Source organism: Desmodus rotundus, chromosome 10 (genome assembly GCF_022682495.2).
Source record: "Desmodus rotundus isolate HL8 chromosome 10, HLdesRot8A.1, whole genome shotgun sequence".
Taxonomy (NCBI): Eukaryota; Metazoa; Chordata; class Mammalia; order Chiroptera; family Phyllostomidae; genus Desmodus; species Desmodus rotundus.
Genome location: NC_071396.1, coordinates 16,744,813 through 16,759,290, shown reverse-complemented (window position 1 = coordinate 16,759,290; position 14,478 = coordinate 16,744,813). Strand labels below are relative to the sequence as shown.

The window sequence follows — 14,478 nt, the reverse complement described above, 5'->3', positions numbered from 1 at the left end:
GTTGAGGTGATGGGAGAGAGGCATTATGCCCTCTCCTCAGTGACGACAGCTTCATGCTTTTACTGAGAAAACCCATGGCTGGTGCTTGTACAAAATCCAGTGATTTTTCAGATGTTTCTAAGGTTGATGGCACAGGAAAGAGAAGCCATATTATGACGTAGAAGTGGAGTGAAACCCAGGAGTACAAAATGAGATGTCATACCATGAGGTCAAATCGACTTTTGTCACCAGATTTGTCTCATTGCATGCTCACATGTCCTCCCTGTGTTTCTCTGTTCTCTGTTCATAATGAACCACAGTAAGGAAGTCGCTCTTGCTGGGTCAAGTCTGTGCATTGCCGTTTGATGTACTTTCCTGGGAAATACTCAAATAAGGTGACCTTTGGGCTGCGTTGTGCCACTGAGCCCAGGTGGAGGGTTCACCTACTACTCCTTATGGCTGCAGGTCTTGTCTTTGTTGGCATCAGAAATGCCTCTCGTTTTTAAGGGAGTTGGTTTTGCCTTTGGATTTCTAAGGGAAACAAGCCAATGGTGACTCTGAACCCCACAGGATGTTTCTTGCACAACCGTGTGGCCCACAGGACAAGTGCAAGTTTTTCCTCAAGACTTATGACTCAGCTGGAGCTAAATGCAGTCCCTTCACCCTAAGTGGGACTGAGGAGGCAACAAGATAGAGCTATTATTTTTTTAAAACACAGTCTTCTGCCCTGGCCAGTGTGGCTCAGTTAGTTGGAGTGTTGTCCTGTAAACTGAAAGGTCACAGGTTTGATTCCCAGTCAGGGCACATGCTTAGGTTCTGGGTTCAGTCCCTGGTCAGGGCACATATAAGAGGCTACTTATCAATGTTTCTCCCTCACATTGATGTTTCTCTCCCTCTCTCTCTCCCACCCTTCCTCTCTCTCTAAAATCCATAAGCATGTCCTTAAGTGAGGATTAAAAAATATCTTCTTCCCCCACCTCTCACGTTGATCTTTTTGTCTCTGTATTTGCTCATATATTTCCCTTTAATTTCTCTCTGGTTGTGACCTGTGCAAGCTTTTCTCTCTCTAAAATGTTCTCTTTCTATCATATTCATGTATTAATATTTTGACTATATAATCTCTTTGAAGATTATTAACTCATTTCCAGCTCCTATCCTCCACTATTCTGAAATCAGCTCTGCTCATTTACTGAACTCTTAACATTATTTGCCTTCTAGACCTAAAATAATCCATAATTCTGGGAGTAGTAATTATTGTGTGTTGAAGCTGCTGTGTTCCCAGACAAACTGGGCTACACACTTCACATTTGGCATCTCATTTAATTCCTACAAAGGAGAGGCTGGCGTGACATTGGCTGATGTGACTCGACGAGGTTCATACAATCATTCGCCGACAGAGCTGCTCGTGCCGCAGTCTGTGTGACTCCTGTGGGCCAAAGCGTGTGGCTTGCTTCGTTATGAGCCGTAACGCATGGGCTCCAGGTTAAGCCTGATAGATATTTACACAATTTCTCTCAAGATCATTCCCTGACCCATATCCATTGATGGAGACACATTCTTTCTACTGCACACCTATCAATAATCATATTCTGACTGTCCTAAGGAGCTCATAGGTCTAGCTAGCACAGGTGGACACAGTGGAGAATTGAGAGAAAGGAGAGAAAAGGAGAGAAGGAGAAGCAGCCAGGGAGAAAAAAAGAGAGAAGAACTGGCTTATCTATCTTTTTAAAGCCTTTGCTCTGGCTGAGCTCCCCAGAAATCTGGGGCCATGATGGGAGGTGTAATGAGGTGACAGAGCCTTAAAGGGGGGTGACAAGGAATAGCCACCTCCTCTGGGTCCTGCTCCCACCTCCCCATGAACCTGGAGTGTAATCCTCCCTTTTGTGGAGAAAACTACAAATATGTTTTTTTAAAGAAAAGATATTTTTCTCTCTGTGATTTATTTCTCTTTTGATTTTCAAAAAGATTTTATTATTTTTAGAGAGGGGAAGGGTGGGAGAAAGAGAGGAAACCATTAATATGTGGTTGCCTCTTGTGTACCCCTTACTGGGGACCTGGCCCACAACCCAGGCATGTGCCCTGACTGGGAATTGAAGTGGTGACCCTTTGGTTCGCAGGTGGGTGCTCAATCCACTGAGCCACACCAGCCAGGGCCAAATATTGTTTTAAACTGTGAAGTTGGATTACCTATGTATAAGATTGGTTTTCAATCAGAATGCATGGTGTGCATATGAAGTTCAAAATCATATGGCCTTGACATGAGCAGCACAGAGTGGGGGCACCTTCACATGCCCTCTACCTTCAGCTGTATTCTTACCCAGCAGAAGGCCAAGTCCATCATGAGACCATTACGTTGGTAGAAAAGAATCAACCAGAAAAGGGTTGAGAAGCAGGATGAACATCATGGAAAGCACACCTGGGGGCCAGCCCCAGCTGCGGCCCTCCCTTTCGGCATACCCCTGAGGACATTCATCTCTGAGCTACACTGTTTCGAACAATGAGAATACCGGTGCCATGTAGCTCATCATATCAGTGCAGGGATAAATGAACTAGGCACTTTAAAATGCGTCATGACGTGTAAAGTGCTCTCCAAGGAACATTATAATTTGCATCATCGTTTTTTATTATTATTAACCGTGCTGACTTCCAAGTACTTGATTTTCCTTATTGGTTGAGCCTAAAGAGTTTTGTTTTTACTGTTTCTTTCTAGCATCTTAATATTGGTATTTCTGTATCACATTTAAACGAAAAAAAGAAAAGAAAAAAGGACCTCTCCTGTGCTTGATTCTATATTTCGGCAACTTTTGATTCTTTCAGCCACGGAAAACCAGCCTGCTCTGACACCGTGGGCACAGCCTCTCGTGAAGCGCCCCCGCTCCCGACAGCAGATCCTGAGAGGTTCTGTGACGTCATCATGACCACTCAGCTGCCTCCAATTCAGTGGCAGCTTTTGCCCAACCTCGAGCAAACATCTAATCAAGGGGATGAAAGTCTAAGAATTTCTGCCCCTCCCATGTCCTGAGTGCTTGCCTACAATTGCCATGGCCTCATTCACTTAAAAACTCCTGTGCGCAGTGATGAGCAGCTCAGGATGCAGTGACCCACAGCACACACACACCTGCGGACACGCAGGGCTCCCGACTGTCGAGTCCGAGTCCACCGGGGGCAGGTGGGCCTGCTCAGCTGGAGGGCGGCCCTGACTGCAGGGAGGGAGCTGAGGGCAGGGACGGAACCACAGGCCCTCAGGCCCACAGAGCAATGCAGGCGCCTGGGGGTCACGTGTCCTCCAGCCACACGGCCACGCTTCCTCTGGGAAACAGACCTCTTACTGTGCTAACCTGTAGAAACGCATGTGCTGTAGAAAGTGAATGCATGCATACCTACGTGCTATTTCCCCTCCTAAAGTAGAGATGAATTTTAACTTTCTTTTTCCTTTCATTGTTCAGGATAGGCAGTGTAAGCAAGGAAAGTGAAACAGTAAAAAAAGAATGAGAAAAACAAGGCATGTAGCAAGTTGGATGTACTGCTATAATTTTTCAAGACAAAAAGACAGTGAGTAATTCACAGGTGGACCGAAAAGCAGCTTATATTCTGCTCTGAGAGTGGCACCTGCCATCCCTCCGCGGGCTCTTCCCAGGTCAGAGAAGGTGCCACGTGGCTGTGGCTTCGCATGAGCTCTGATGGTGCTGACAGTGAAAATTCCCATTAATACGATTCTCTCTTTGATATTGGATGATTGTGTCTGGCAAAGTATGAGGATTTGACAAACACATTCTTCTGCAGTGTTAGCTGTTACCACTATGTAAATATAAGAAACAAAAGTCTTATCTGGGTAGAAGATCATATGACTCTTTAATCTTTAAAGAATTACTTCTTTTTTACTCCTTTAGAGAAAGAAAAGTAGCTCCAACTCCTTAATACATCATTGTAAATAGTTATTCTTTGGGCCTTTTATTAGTGTATTTTAGTTTATAGTTTTGTTGCAAGAATAATGTTTATAACTTGGCACAACCTAAAATTCACCTTGTTTAAAATTGACCTACCATCTAGATATCATCATTTTGGCAACGGCCACCTTCTAAACTCATCCTTCTCAATTGTGGGCGTTCAGCCCATAAATAGGAATGCTGGGAGGAAAGGAGGGCTCCTTCCGGGAGAGGAGAAGCTTGGAGAAGTGAATGGAAAATGTTGCCTCTGTTTAGCATGAATGAGCCTGGGATTTGGATAACATTCTTCAGGCCAGATAAATAGTTTTTCTTTGGCTTAACAGTCGTGCATTGCCTTCAGATATTTAAGTGAAATGTTTTCTGGCTGCCCTCAGTTCGTCTCTGATCTCTATATGCTCTATATAGAGTTGTATTTTAACTCTTCAGCTTCACCAAATAAAAAGTCTAATGCGTAACTGTGGTGCATGTTCAGAGAGGCACATTTGCTGTAGGGCGCTCGAGGTGCATGGGCATGCAGCTGAGTCTGTCAATGTATTCATCCGGCTTGCACACACACATCCCCAGACACTGAAATACGCCCAATAATGAAAGAAGCTGTTGCTGGGAGGCTGCGTCCTGAGCGATGGTCCCGATGCAATTTGTCCTTTTCTTCCCTCTGTTTGCAAGTGTTCCACAATGACTATGCATTACATTGATTAAAAAGGAAGGTGTTTTTAAAGAAACACATTCCAAACTTTATTTGAATTCTTTGTCAGTAATCACTCATCTTTTTCCCTCTTGAGATACTTGTTGTTTTAGCCCAAATCTGAATAGCCCGGAAGTGCAGTTGGAGCCAGGCTTCTCGGAAGTGTCTGCGTGCTGTGGGGGTTCCATGAACAACCTCAGAGGGTCCTCACACACATATGCACAAGTCACACTGAAGTCAGCGAGCAGAAAGGAGTGGCAGTTCTCTTCTGTCTGCCCTGTGTGGCCTCCGGGCAAGGCGAATCAGTACAGCCCCTGTGTCACCCAACGGAAAGCTAGGTTATTTTAGGAGCGGGATTCATCTGCATCAGCGAATACGGGAATTCACACCGGGTGTTCGAACAAAGGGACGCAAATGGAATCTGCCCTAGAATCCTGCTATCAGTCAAGACAACCTCCTGCCACCTTAATTGTAGTCTCTGTGAAGTGTCTTCACTCTTAAGCAGGTGATCTTTTCTAGGTGTAGTGACATCGAATCTGAAGGCACAGAGGACAGTCTCTCATTTGTCACCTGGAACGTGCCTAGTGATCACCTTTGCTTTGTCTGTAGGGCTGATCGACTGATCAGGTGTGATAGCACTGCCCCCCTTTCTAAAACAATAAATGGATCACGAAGAAAGAATCGGGGTGAGCCCATGGGTTTTCTTCATAACCCGTAACTTTACAGAGACTCTGAATAAGCCTCTAGACAATTGCCCAAAGGACTTGCATTTCCTTGAAATATACTGATTGTAAAAAAGTTTATCAGCTCTTCTATAAAACCCATCATAAATGACTGTGTTGACGCAGCAGCAAACAAGCAGTTACTGAAAAGGTTTATTTATAATTTTGCCTTTTCCTATTAGTAACATTTTGACAAGGTCCGAGTCAAGCATTGCGTGTTAACCTTAATGACATGGGGGCTAAGGAAGTTCCTGAGTTGTTGCTTCCTTCACTGCATCAAGGTTGTACTAGGGGGTCTGTGTTTCTTTCTTTCTGCAAATCTCTTGGAAAAGGCCAGCTTTTCAACCCAGAGGATCTCAGCCCTGAAGCCGTGTGTCCTCCTAGTCCCGGTTCTCTCCTTCTGCCTCTCTGTCTCTTCCTAGGAGTAAATCTTCTCCCCGCTTATTGTTGGTGGTGTTGCTTTTCCTTTTTGCTTCACCAAGCTTCTTTTTGTCCTTTGAACTGAGTTGATGACCTGAGAAGAAAAGGCAGCCACACACTTCTGCCCCTGGGTTCAGAGAAGCGCAGCTAAGGAGGAGCAGGCAGCTGTGGCCACTGCAGGTGTTGCTCTCTCGATACCAGTGCAAGTTCCTCCTTGGCCTTGAGTTTGCACACACTCAGAAAGCGCCCATGCGGGACATGGCCATCGCTGTTGTGTTGATCAGCTGGTGCCACAAGCATGGGGACTCAGGCTGACCTGGGTGCTTCAGCTTCCAGAGAGTGAGGACTGTTCTTCCAAATGCCCTGCTGAAATCCCCGGGGCCATCGTCCATGCCAGTTCTGAGGTCATCTTCACCAAGTAGGCATCTGCTGCTTAGGACCCCAAGACTGTGAAAGGGGTGCCGGTGAACCTGGAGGCAGTGGTCCTGTTGAGTATGGAAGGAACAGTCACATGTACACAGGGGCTGAGGCACCACCTGGCTTCCATCAGCCCTCCAGAGGCAGTCTGGGCTGGTGGGGAGTGTGACCTCCTGCTGTGAGGTCCGAGAAAAGCCTCTGTGGGGGACATGTCACGTGATTTTCAAGGGGAATGAGTTGGAGGACTGGGAAGGAAGGGGTTTCCAACTCATGTGCTAGGGTCTCAAGCTGAGACAGCTGTGGGAAGTACTTGCTCTGCTAAAATGTTCACTGGAGAACCTTGTTTGATAAAAGTCTTAGTGAAGTGCTGTTCCGGGGAGCTTAGACACATCAGCGCTAAGTCAAAACAGCAGCATTTGCATGAATGTGCTGTTTATACTGAGTTATAGTGACGCTTGAAGTTCACAGCAGCCCAGAGGTGCTGAAGAGTTTTGCCCTGGGTCTCCTAAAAGACACGCTGCGTGACTGATCTGGGATTCCTTGCTCCTCGCCCACCCCTCTCACCACCATGCTTACAGCTTCGTTCACTGACCTCACTTTCTAGACACAGCCTACCAGCCTACAGGGCTGCTTCAAATTCAGAGGATGTCCCTTGTGCACTTGGGCAGTGAGGAGGTGGTTGAGGACCCTATAGTTAGCACATGGGTGAGACCTCCCAGGTGTTCAGATAATTCATTTTCAAATTCCTGTGCCCTAAAGCACAATAAATACAAAGGTACCACATTGGTGTGTAAGACAGATAGTAAAACAAGTGGCCAAAATGTGTGCCCTTGCAGTTCTCCAGAGGAAATGGTGTATTTTTAAAAATAATTTTCATTATTTTTAAAATAATGCTGCTCAGAAAATAGTCATTAAAAATAACAGTATCTGCATTTCTGTGTTGTTGGTTACGGACTCACACAGTGGAGCATCGAGTGAGAGTTCTTCTCTTCTTCCTTATATTCTCTTACGTCATCAGAGGACAAAGAAGAAGAGTCACAGCCTGTTGTGACTTACGTGCCTTGTTACTGCTTCATAATGTACCTCTTAGACCCTCCAAGGTGGATGGCAAAAAGAGCTACCTATTTTCACTTAATTGGTTAAGTGGTCTTCCCAAATCTGAACCAAAACATCCCCGCTACAGTTGTTTCTAAAATTCAAGGTGTTGAATCACTTACTTACTTACTTACTCTGTGATGGTTCCATCATGTACCATAAAGTCACCCGGCACTTTCAATGACAGTGTGATTAAGGACTGTCATCAGCAACATAGTGTGGGACTTCTCTTGTAGTCACAGGTTAGGAGAGAAAATGCAAACCTCTGTTGTTTGTGGTTAAACAGAAGATAATGAATGAGTGTACTGTTTGTTTTCTCCCCTGGGACAGAGTTCAGTTTTGCAGGATAGAAAGAGTGCTGGAGATGGATGGATGGTGATGTTTGCTCAACAGTGTGAATGCATCTGACGCCACCAAATGGCCCGCAAAATGGTTGAGATGGTAAATCTTAGAGTTTGTGCATTTTAACACAATTTAAAATGTTTTCAAAGTTATTGGCATTCATTCCCTCATCCCATGCACTTGCGAGGAACTTGAGGGGCCCTGCCTTTTGCTCTCTTACAGTGCTGGGCCATTCGTTGTCCAGACACTGAAAACATGAGAAGGGTAAATACGCTCAACAGGCACACCTGAATGTGACCTGAGGGGGAGAGAGACATTTGCTCAACACCCAAGCTGCTCTGGCCTGCCTCTGGTTTCCGCATAGGAGATGGTCACAGTCCGATCAAACTAAGGTCAATGTACTAATATTTTAAGGAGAGGACTATGGCAAAGAACTGAACAACCAATCCTTAGTCCACAGGATTGGAGAAACAAAAAGAATCAGGCAATCAGTAGAGAAACTTTAAGCCCTGGCTGGTGTGGCTCAGTGGATTGAGCGCCAGACTGCGAAGCAAAGGGTTGCCTGTTCAATTCCTAGTCAGGGCACATGCCTGGGTTGCAGGCCAGGTCCCCAGTAGGGGGCACATGAGAGGCAACCATGCACTGATGTTTCCCTCTTTCTACTGTCCCCTCCCTCTAAAAAAAATCATAAAATATTAAAAAAAATTAAAATGTTGAGATAAATATGGAAGTAGGGCACTTTATAGATTTTGATAAAGGGTAGAAACAAGCATAATTATGAATAAAAGAAAGCTATGTGAAAAAGAAAAAATATAAATGAAATAAAATGAGAGAAAATATATCAATATATTAAGGGGAAAGTCAAGAAATATCATTTCTACAATAACAGGAAAGATGTGAATCAATGGAAGTAATCACACATTCCTTTCCAGGCCAGTGCTAAACACGGGTTGCAGAGATGGCCTGGGCTGGAAGTCACAAGTTTTATTGGCAGTGTATGTACAGAGACAAAAAGCAGCATATGGAGAAATGCAAAAATATACTCTCTAGACACACTGTCTCTTGAGATGTCAAGAAAAACCTAGATGAACAGCAGCAGCAAGAGTGTCATGCTGAAAAGTTACAAATGCAAGGCCACCCACAGAACCAAATATTAAGGCTTAGGCAACTTATTTTGAAATTGTCCCTTTCTTTTCCGGGTTCAGTAGAAGATTCCAGGGAACTATAAAGGAGAGTCTGGATCACTCTGTGATTTTCAATGACCCACCATTAAAGTGGGGAAAAATGGGAGAGGGAATGACTCCTTCTGAGGCACCCGTGCTTGTCACCTCCCAGCTGGAGTCAGCCACCCTCTGTTCCAGGAGGGGAGAGCTTCAATCACTGTGTTGTACCCTTATTTTGCTTAACTCAGCATCTGGCACGTGGTAGCTATGTAAAGGTGTCTTCTTCCACTTAAAAATGCAGGGCTCTGTAGAACAGAGGGCAAGCTGCTGCGTGTGACCTTTGCACTGCCGCCTGTATGTAGCCTTGTGAGCTCGATTAAGATATTTTCATTCTGGATTTTAGTTTTCTCTTTGGTAAGTTGGAGAAATTGGAGATAATAAAAGTCCCTACCCTAGAGGCTTTTGAAAGAGTAAACAAGAACACATGAAGGTTTAGACGAGTACTGGAAATGGCACACCTCAATAAATGTTAGGTACCTTTCTTATTAGTTTTGCTAAGTGAGTGATAAGCCCAATAAGCATCATAAGTGACATTTTTACCTGCAGAATAAAAAATGTATTTAGAGTAGAAATTTAACCCACTTAAAAAAATTCAGTATTTTCACCAAACACTAAAATCTCAACTGTTCATAAATTGTAGGCAGTATGTTATTTTGAACTGCAAAGATTTTTGTGATATCTAAGTTTTAAATGCTAGGATAATTTTAAATTGCTTTTTAAAAATCATTATAAAATGCACCCTATAATTCTTCACATTTTCTTCAGAATGTAAGGTAGATAATTTAAATTTTTCTCTGCATTTCCAATTCCCTATAATCATAAATTATTAATTCCTTACTAAAAACATTATTTTAAGCATTTGTTAAGTTCCAGGTGTTGTTCGAGACACAAGGAACATGATGGTGATTAAAACCCCGGGTGTCATGCAGCTTATATTCCTGCCGGGAAAAACAAACCACACACACACACACACACACACGGGTATATGCATGTGCACATATGGACACACAGTGGTGCACATACACGTGCATGCATGTATGTGTGTGCACACATAAAATGAGATGCCATGTACTTATACACATATATACACACATTTGATACACAGTGGCACACACATACAATGACACATGCATGGATATATACAATGATACATGCATGCATAGGTATGCACAGTGGGTGTATGCATGACATGCACATACACATGAATGTGCATGTGTACACACAAGAATATAGTGGCATGCCCCTGTGTATATGCCCATACACAATCACACACACATGAACACATGTGCATAGGCATACATATAAGCACCCATATATCCACATAGGCATACACAAGTACATACACACATACACACACTTATATACAATGACACATGGTATGCAAACATGACACATACACATGCACACATGACACCCACATATATACACAATGACACACACATATAGGGTTGGCAAAAGTAGGTTTACAGTTGTGGGTACATGAAACATAGTTTATTCTTGTATTATTATTAATTATCGCATTATTTTTCATATAAACAACTGTAAGCTTTTGCCACATACACACATGCATATGTATGCATATATAGACTTAACATAGCACAATCACACACATACACAGTGACACACACAAGAACACATATGTATTCAGTGACACACATGCACACACACATGAACACAATATTACAGCACAACAGCCATCATGAGGGAAAATTGCATTAGAGGGCATAGCTGGGGGAAGCCACCTTATCTGGCGTGGTCCAGGATGAACCGAAATAGGGTAAAATTCCACAAAGAACTCGTCGGGGTGACAACAGTGTGATGGTGCTCCCCAGGGAGAGAGGGGTCCCAGGCAGAGAGGAGGGGTGGTTGGAAGGCCCTGAGGTGGTGCCTGTGTGGGGTGCTCTCGGAGCAGCAGAGACGCTGTGTGGCCAGAGAGCACTGGGTAGGTGAAAGGTGGCATGAGACAAATTCGAGAAGGTATCTGAGAGCTATAATATGGATTTGGGCTTTGCTCTCAGTAAATGAGAGGAGATCGGAGGGATTTCATGCTGGGGAGTGACCCCACTCATGTTTTACAAGTGCCGCTCTGGCGGCTGCGTGTAGAGTGGATGGCGGGCAGCGAAAGACAGAAGGAGGAGGTGCCGCAGCTGACTGTTGGGGGCGGTGGCTGTGGCCTGTGCAGGATTCTGGACGTGTTTGAAGTGGAGCCAAAGGGACCTGCTGGTGAGCTGAATGAACTCAGGGCAGCAGGCATCCGTGCAGATTCTGTGGGACGGGCACAAGAATGTGAATTGTCCCAGCAGGTAGCGGACCCTTACTTTCTGGAAAAGTTCTTCATGTCTATTGCTTTTGTTTTCATTATTGTTTGGTTTGGTTTTAACTTATTTCTATTTTCTGAGCAGCACATAAATCTAAGTGGTTTGTTTAACCATAGGTATGTGTAAAAGTAACTGTTTCAAGTCGATTCCAGCAGTGGGAATCTCGGCCTCTCTGAGACTCAAATTCCTAAATCATGAAGGAAGGCAAATTGCTGCCCGAGCGTCTGTGTAGCTCTCCTCCCAGAAGCTGTAACTGCAGCTTGTTCAGAGGTCTAGTTTAATTGGATTTTTTTTTTCTTTTGTCACCAGCAAACTTTAGAAATTTTAAAGTGGACTTCTCAGTTTCAATCGAGGTCAAGAATTGGCCCAGCAACCTCCGAGTTCTAAAACACCTGCTACCTGCACCATATTTTATTTTCCGTATTTAAAAAGCATTTATTTTCTGATAAATTTTAGTGTATCAGTGTTTGGTGTATCTTCTCATACAAGCCCTACTAAAACATCTGGCCCGCATTGTGTCTGCTGGTTGGAGAGGCCTGCGAAAGGCGCTGGAGCGCCTCTGTACTCGCTTGGCTCACCTGTACAATGCAGACAACAGTAGCCCTTCCTCACGGAACTGCTGTGAGGACCGAGGAAGTGAATATCTGGGGAGCAGCGGGAGTGTTGCCTGACTCAGGCAAGCCAACCAGGAGTCCCTTCTCCCTGTTATTCCTTCCCCCATCAAAGACTGTATCCACCTCTACGTGTGAAGAATTGAAAAATGCGCAGTATTCACAGTCTCTGTCTCTCTCAAGGAATTCTATTTAATGGCGAGATAATACCCATGCACTAGAACTGTGATTTCAGGCAGACATTTGGGAAATGTGCCTTTCGAAACACCATGGATTTTCAAATCAGAAGGAATGCAGTTAATTTCATCCACTTATTTATTGTTTGTACGTGTTTGGGGAGAGTCTTTCTGAGTTTCTATTACTACATATTCCAAAGATGGGTTAAATATACACTACTTGATGCTATTATAAAGATTAAAAGAGAAAATGTATACAAAAGGCAGGAAAGTAACCCTTTTCCCTCGCCCTCAGTAAAATCGTGTGCATCGTAAAGGAGCACAGGCGAAACTTAACGTCATCTCCCAAGATGGAGAAATGAAAGGTCGCCGTGGGTCATGCTTGGATGGGCACAAGAAAGTGAGGCAACGTGTGGGCAGTGGGGCGGTCTGGGGCTGTGGGTGCCTCTCCACAGTCTGGCACCCCTGGGTTTTTGTTTGCTGTTGCCCCCATCCCACTTCCAGATTATATGGTACCAGTTGTCAGAGGAGGTGGAAAATTTCTGTGTTCATTTCATGAAGAGATTTTCAAAATTCTCTTTCTTTGGATCTGGGACTTTATTTTAGTGTGGGCCTTGTATTTTAAAAGCACGTTTAAAGAAATAGTAATGCTATCCAACCTGGTGCCACTGACTTATCCTTCAGATGCCACCGAGAGAGGAGCACGTAAAAAGAAAGGGGGTGCCAGGAGGAGGAGCCCCAGTGCACCTCTTAGCCAAAAGGCTCTTGGATGAGACATCTAATCTCTGCACTTTGTCAACTCTAAGTGGAACACATTAAACAAGACAGTAAGCTCTGGCTGGTGTGACTCAGCCGATTGAGTGCTCGCCTGCCAACCAAAAGGTCACCAGTTGGATTCCCAATCAGGGCACATGCCTGGGTTGCAGGCGAGGTCCCCAGTAAGGGGTGTGCAAGAGGCAACCACACATTGATGTTTCCCTCCCTCTTTCTTCTTCCCTTACCCTTTCTCTAAAAATAAATAAATAAAATCTTTAAAAAAATAAATGAGACAGTAAATGTGATCAGATTCTCTGAGACATGAAAATCGGAGGTGGTCACCCCAGGACCCGCACAAGGAAGCAGCAGTCTGGGGTCTCTGGGGGTCACCCCTCAGCTAAGCCTTTGGCAGCAAGTGCTTTATAAACATCCTCTTGACCAACCCGAGGGAACAAATGTACTATCTGCATACCGGAAGGAACTGTTTTTCTTTGTATTTTCTTTGAATTTAAAAAGTGTTTCTATTCCTGACCCTGTGATTGCAACTGTTCTGGCAGTTTCAACAGACATGAGCAGAAAACTGAGAACTCATCCTCCACAATTTATTCTCCAGCTGTACGAGTATCAAAGAGGATGCTGGGTCTGCAGAGAGTCCTTAGGAAAAGGATAACTTATCATTTCCGAGTTAGCGTGGCAAATAGCCACCGTGTGAGGACCCAGAGAGAAGTTTAGCGACCGGAGGCCTGGAAGTGTCCTGACAGAGAGCCAGCATGGGGCTGGGGGCACTTTGCCAGCAGCGTTCCGGACACAATTTACTAAATGCCATGTTATTAGATTAGGTGCTATATAGACGATGGTTGATTATATTTTTATATTTTATCAGAAATAAAGCAGTAAGATTTCTAAAACAGTGGGAAATAACTCTTTCTTGCTGGAAGTGTCCTGCCCAAAGGTGAGTTGGCATCGGCATCCTCATGTGATGCGCTTTCTCTGTGCTCACAGAAAGGCCAGGACCTCTTTGCTCGTGACCTTTATGGAGATGAGGGAAATAATGAACTCCACCTGCATGTGAACTAGGGAAATCTGTCACTGAGTGTCTTACGGTGAATTCCCCTGAGAGGAAATGCTGTGAGGGGACCCATGTGGCCCCTGCACTGTGCAGGTCCCAGGATTCTCTGTGGGGTGGTTACCAGCCATCACCTTTGTCCTATTTTTGTTCTTCTTTATAATTTGGTCAAACTGAGACAAAATCTGCTGCATTTTGTGGAAAAAAAAAATCATTATTGGAGTCCATTCTGACACTGGGGACATCTAGATTTCCATGGCTACTTATTCAACTTTGAATTACTTTTTTCCTTGCAAAATCCCCAGCATTCTTCTTCACTGGTAGACATGTAGGCACCATCGATTGTGTCCACTCCTTACTTGAACATTCTGAGCAGGCACAACAGCAGAACCACAGGCCTGCTCACTCGGTCATCCCAGGGACTTAGGGGACTCTGCTTTTGTGTTGACTTGGGCACCGCCTCTCTTGCCATAGGACTGGGCTAGGGCTGGACAGGAGTTGAATGATGGGCCACTGCCCTTGGAAAGGAGGTTTTTTTCTTGAATCCAGAACATTACCTCCACTCCATCCTTCCTCTGATGAGATCTTTCTCAGCACACCGCGATGGAGCATGCAGATCTTGTCCTATGTTGTCCTATCAACAGGGTGAGCAAACTCCACAACCCAGAGCTCAACACCCTGGAAATCAGGAGCTGGCCCACCCAAAGCAAAGAGCCAGACG

The 14,478-nt window shown here is 44.6% G+C and overlaps 1 protein-coding gene across 6 annotated transcripts in view; it reads left to right on the top strand.

The window, feature by feature from the left end:
- CHRM3 (cholinergic receptor muscarinic 3) overlaps positions 1 to 14,478 on the top strand; it is a 454,607-nt gene that overhangs the window by 372,857 nt on the left and 67,272 nt on the right. Inside the window, exon 5 of one of the 6 annotated variants that reach the window (XR_008425323.1) lies at positions 2,797 to 4,989. The exons of the other annotated variants lie outside the window; for them this stretch is intronic. The gene's annotated coding sequence lies outside the window, so the exon portion shown is untranslated. Of the gene's footprint in view, positions 1 to 2,796; positions 4,990 to 14,478 lie in introns of those variants that run through there. 6 annotated transcript variants of the gene reach the window in all.